The sequence below is a fragment of the Ovis aries genome, chromosome 2, assembly GCF_016772045.2.
Source record: "Ovis aries strain OAR_USU_Benz2616 breed Rambouillet chromosome 2, ARS-UI_Ramb_v3.0, whole genome shotgun sequence".
Taxonomy (NCBI): Eukaryota; Metazoa; Chordata; class Mammalia; order Artiodactyla; family Bovidae; genus Ovis; species Ovis aries.
The window spans coordinates 235,965,832-235,971,988 of NC_056055.1; the positions used below are offsets into that span (position 1 = coordinate 235,965,832).

The 6,157-nt window shown below is 46.4% G+C and overlaps 1 non-coding gene across 1 annotated transcript; it reads right to left on the minus strand.

Moving 5' to 3' along the window:
• Positions 1–5,582: 5,582 nt before the first annotated feature.
• TRNAY-GUA (transfer RNA tyrosine (anticodon GUA)) lies at positions 5,583–5,654 on the minus strand. The gene has a single exon. It is a non-coding gene; the product is annotated as a tRNA-Tyr (tRNA).
• Between the last annotated feature and the right edge of the window lie 503 nt (positions 5,655–6,157).

The window sequence follows — 6,157 nt, forward strand, 5'->3', positions numbered from 1 at the left end:
CCACTCTCAACATCCTGAATCCCCTTTTACTAAGAAATCTCCAGAATGTTCTACTCCCCGGTGTAAGGACGGAGCACAGCCTTTGGGTCAGGCTCAGCCACCCATCTAAGCTCATTTCCCCCTCCATGAAGTGGGGATGCCCCTGGCACCGTGTGGAGCTGTTGGGAGGATGGAGGAGAGTGATCCATGAAGGCCTGTACACAGCGTGGTGCCCATAAAGTGCTTGATAGGGCAAACGGAAGTTTGTGCTCAGTGGGATCGAGTCTCCACCTGGCTGCTCAAATCTGACCTTCAGCAGACCCAGGCTCACCTGGCTGGTACAGTCGAAACTGGTGCCCAGGACGGCCAGGTCACATGGCACCCAGAGGCTGCTGCTGCACCTCACTGCACTGAAGGGTGAAACCCGTGGCAGTACCTGGAAAAAGACTTGATGGCAACTGGCCAGCATGCCCAGGTCGGCCACCGTGAAGGCGTCTCGGCGGTCCCGCCAGGACAGGGAAAGAGGGAGAGAAGCTGGTTAGTGGGTTGTCTCACCTAATCCTCACGATAACTCTGTGAGGGGCATCCTATCTTAAAGATGGAGAAACAAAGGCTCAGAAAGAGGAAGTCACTGGCTCTAAGTCACATAGCAAGTACATGGCAAGGACAGAAATTGAGCCCAGGTTTCCAAGTTCAGGGGCTTGCTTTTAACCACTCTTCTCTACTGCCTTTTGACTTAGGCCCCTCTCCTCAGCAGGAAGGGGAGATCTGTCAGGCCAGGGAAAGGCTCTAGGCTAATTATTCTACAATCGCTCGACAAAGATTTCCCAGCACCTACTCTGTGCCAGACTCTAGCTTGGCTGCTGGAGAAACAGCAGTGAAGAGTACAAAACAAAATCCCCGCCCTGTGAAGCTTCTACTAGCGGAATCTGAGACAAGCAGGTATGAACTCATGCAACGTGTGCTCAGGCATGGCGCCAGGGGGCAGAAGTACTGCAGAAATTATTCCCATTTTGCAGATGCGGCCACTGAGGCTCTGAGGGCTGGTGTACCTCCCCCAAGTTCCCACTGCCGGGGAGCAGCACAGTGGAGACTCAATCCCAAGAATAAACGTCTTCAGCTGAGACCTGTACATCAATCTATTTTGAGATGTTGTCTATTTTTTCCCCCCGCTTCTCTCCTCCTCATTGATGCCAGTGGCTATTTCTGTAATTTATGCCCTCAGGGAGGCATGTGGCCAAGGTGAAAAGAGGCTGCAAGCCTTTCTGGCTTCCTTAGGGGAGCTTAGCCCTTGATGAAAAAAAGTTGCTGAGCTGCAAAAAGAGTGTCTTTAGTAACCCTGATAGACGGAAAGAATGAGCCTATCTTCGTCACTCAGTGTTCAGGTCACATCCCCCACCCTTCCTGGCACCACCCCTCCTCTCCATGCTGACTGCTGAGGTCTCTGTGACCTGCTGGCCCTCCCAGGCTAAAGCCACCACGTTGGGATTGCGTTGCCCCTGGGATTTCAGCCCTCCTGCGGGCTTACACCCCACCTCTGTGCTCTGACCAGAGCCTCTCCTGCCTGTTCCAGGAAGGCAACTCTGCCAGGAGCCTGCTCCTTCTCTGATGCTTCTGCTAGCCCTGCCTGGGCAGAGGGTGGCAAGGACCCAAGGATAGCAGAGATGGCAAGTCTCCTACATCTTGGTGGCAAAGAAGTTGATCTCCACCCAGAAACTAACTCGCTGTGTGACCTGGACAGTATTCTCCCTTTCCTCTTGTTGCCAAGTGGCCTGCTATAGTAGAGGGGATAATCTCACGGGCTTGAAATCACCCTGGTTTATTACTCACTACCTGTGGCGCTGCGGGCAAACTACCTGACAGCTCTGAGTCTCATTTGTTCATCTGAAAAATGAGGGGCAGTGACCTCCAGGGCAATGATGAGGATCAAGTGAGATAATGCACATAAGTGCTTCTCTACTGCTGTTGGTGTTTGTGTTTGCCTTTCTGTCCCTGTGAACTGTCTTCACCAGATTATGATGGCTTGAAGACAGGGACCGCATAGTCTGCATTGCTGGGTCTCTTATAATGCGCACTAGGGCAAGACCTGGCACAGAATTTGCTTCAGGGAGTATTTGTAGAATAAGTAAATAAAGGATGCCATAGCTAAGATATGTGAGATCTAGGATATAGATCAAGGTCTGTCTGCTCTACAACCTGTTTGGGATCCAGAAGAGAAAAATCAATAGGACAGCCCAGAAACAAAATTCAAATAAAACATTTCACATACCACCAAGCCCTGAAAACCAAGTTTTTGTAGAACAACTGGTATTGGGACAGCAGATGAGCAATATGGAAAATAAAACGTATTTATAACCTCACTTCTAACCAATACAAATGTGACATGATTTAAAGAGTCAACTATATGTTTTTAAACAATCCATAAAATATATTAAAAATATAGAGTCAATTAAGTGTCATATCTTTAGGGGAGGGTGATGCTTTAAGCTTGGATATGACAAAAGAGATCATAGTGTGAACATTCAGATTTGATGGCATCTGATTTATAAATTATGTACAGTCATAAACTCAGAACTCATTCTTTCTAGGAATCAGGAGACCTGTGAGGTGGTACTGACATGAAGATTAGCTAACATGGCAAAGTGACTTGAATAAGTCTGCCCTCTCAGGTTTTGAGTCAACTGTAAAACCCAAGGAGCGGTATAAGGCAAAGATTAAGATGGGTTGAATTCCATCTCTGGTCAAATTATTTTACCTCTCGGATCCTCTATTTTCTCATCTGTAAAATGGAAATACTATTAGGTTAGGACTCTTGGGCTTTTTTGAGGATTAAATGAGACAATCCAAATCCAGCTCTTAACTTAAACCTATTGGTTTAAATTACTGGGATTTGAGGACCATTTCTGGGCATAATCTGGCCTCTAAAGGCTGATGCACACCTTAGTATAAGCAGGTCCTCCGCAGATGGCTCTGACTGCCCTGGCCTTCCTCTGTGGGCTGGGACCTGTGCATGAAGGGGTCAGGTGGATACATGACCCTCCACACAGCCTGCCTAACCATCTGCATATTTCTTCTGGAACATCACTGTGGACAAAGGAACAAGTCTGGTACTCTGAACTCAGAATGGAATTGGAATATAAGGGGAATAACTGGGGTTAGGTCCTGTTTGATCCTGAAGCGGCCATGTGGATAAATGCCAAGATACTTCAGATAGTCTTTGTTAAAGGTCATGAAGCTTCATGAAGCTTCTTGCCTTAAATATACCAAAGCCATCTGGTTTGTAGCAAGTCTAGAATCAAAGAAAGATAAGCCAGACCCAACGTTTCTATGATTCCCACAGAGGGGTTTATGAATATTTACGGAAACAAGAATGGTTATCTTACCAATGCTAGTATGACTCAGACATCCCTGAGAAACAAGGCTAAGTAACTTTTTTTTTTAATTGAAGTACAGTTGATTTACAATGTTGTACCAATCTGTGCTGTACAGCAAAGTGACTCAGTTATACATGTTTACACCTTCTTTTCCCATTATGGTTTACCCTGGGAGAGTGGATGCAGCCCCCAGTGCTATACAGTAGGACCTTGTTGTTCATCCATTCTAAATGGTTTGCACCTACCAAGCCCAAACTCCCAGTGCATCCCTCCCCCACTCCCTGCCTTGGCAACCACGAGTTTGATCTCTGTGTCTGTGAGTCTGTCTCTGTTTTGTCGCTCGGTTCATTTGTGCCCTCTTTTAGATTTTAGATTCCACATTTAAGTGATATCGTATGGTATTTGTCTTTGTCTTTCTGATTTACTCTTTTCTCAGTATGATCGTCTCTAGTTGCATCCTTGCTGCTGAAAATGGCATTATTTCATTCTTTTCATGGCTGAGTTCCATATATGTGTACCGAATCTCCTGTATCCATTCGTCTACTGATGGACATTTAGATTTCTCCATGTCTTGGCTGTCGTGAACAGTGCTGCTGTGAACACAGGGTTGCATGTATCTTTCTCAACATAGTTTCACTATTTCTTATAGTCCTTGTAACAACCCCATGAAGCACGGATTACCATCTGTATTGTACAGATGAGGAATCAAAGGCTCTCAAATATATGTACATATATGTGTGTGTGTGTGTATTTTTTTTTTTTTTTCAGTTCCCAAGTTTCTCGGAAGTGGCACGATTCAAACACGAGTCTGTCTGCTTCCAGAGCCCAGGCATTTCCCACTACTGGTTAACTCACTGAATATTCACAACATTGCAGAGTGAAAATTATGACGTTGGCTTTACAGATGGAAGCCTGAAGGTCAGAGAGGAGTAGGCCCTCACCCAGCTGGCTTCCAGAACTCACAGAAGTCATCTCAAGGACAACCTCAGATCTGGGTCTGATGAAGATCAGGGCAGTCAGTCTTGGGGGACTAAAATGGCATTCTGTCCTTGCCAGTCTCTCCTTCCCAATACCCACCTGACCACAGAAGACTCTCCAGTCCCACTTAGCCCACTTATCATATCCTTCTGTGTTCCAAACCTTTGCAGAAGTTTCCTGCTGCCTGAAACCCTTCCCCTCCAGCCTCCTAAGCTAATGTTCATCTCCACTGTCCAACTCACATGGCTCTGGGTGGTAATCATTAGAGTGATCCATCAGCCATTCCCAAGTCTCCTCTTACAATTGGTAAAATTATACTTCCCCACAGAATCAATGCATTTAAGCTAAGTTGCACCACAATAAAAACCCATCCCCAAATCATACAAGTTCATAAAGATTTGTTTCTTGTTCGTCTTATGTTCCCACCATGGGTCAGCTCTGCCTCTGTCCCATCAATCCAGGATTCAGGCTCAAGGAGCAGGCACGTTTCTACTCAGAGATCAGTAGCCAAAACAAATCCCATGATCAAGCTGGATGTCAGTGGGGAGTAGATCCCAATCCTTCCACAGAGCAAGACAGCAAATATCTTGGCAATAATACAGTCCATCACAGCCTCCACTGCTTTGAAATTAGGCCATGTGATTTGCTTTGGCTAATGACATGTGAGCTAAAGCGATATGTTACTGGCTTTAAGAGCCAGTACAGATCACCATCTCTTCTTCTGTATGAGCAATCAGCAGATGGTGACTTCTCCACAGCCTAGGTGCCACAGTGAGAACTGTGCAGAACGGAGACCCAAGCCAACCCATCCTGGACATACAGTTTGAGGAAAAAGCAACATTATCCTTTAAGTACTGAGGTTTGAGGATTGTTACTGCAGCCCAAGCTAGACTGTTCATCTCCATACACACCTCCTTTGATTTCACGGAGCTGAGAGAGGATGGTAGGGGATGCTCAGAACTGGACGCAGGGATTGACCAGTCAGAAAGCTGCTGATTTTTAAAGGGGACTAAAACACCACAGAACATGTGACAAAGTTAAGCACATGGTATTTGCAGAATTACTATGCAGGAGTGTACAATATGTAATTCATTCGTTCATTCATATATTAATCAATCGACGATGTGAAGCTGCTCAGTCGTGTCTGACTCTTTGCGACCCCATGGACTGTAACCTACCAGGCTCCCCTGTCAATGGGATTTTACAGGCAACAGTACTGGAATGGGTTGCCATTTCCTTCTCCAGGGGATCTTCCCAACCCAGGGATCGAACCCAGGTCTCCTGCATTACAGGCAGATGCTTTACCATCTGAGCCATCAGGGAAGCATATATTAATCAGTTAATTCAACAAATATTTATCAGGCATGTACTATGGGCCGGAAACAGTGTAGGCACTGAGGATACAGCAGTGAACAAACCAAAGTCTCCTCCTTCACGGGACTCGCATTGGAGCAGTTGGAAAGGATGCATTGTTAAGTTACTTAGGAGAGGGGCATACTTAATGGCTCAGACTGTAAAGAATCCACCTGCAGTGCAGGAGACCCGGGTTCAATCCCTGGGTTGGAAAGATCCCCAAAGGAGGGAATGGCAACCCATCTGGAGAATTCCATGAACAGAAGAGCCTGGTAGGCTACCATCTAAGGGGTAGCAAAGAGTCAGACATAGCTGAGCGACTAACACAAACACAAGCATGCTTGAACATGGGTAAACACAAGGCTTTTCCTCTGCAGAAACAAGCGTAGGGAGGACCTGAACAGGAGAGAGAAAGCTGTTGGGAACCCCAGAGAGGGTGGAGAACCAGGGCACCTGGTATCACACAGTCTCTT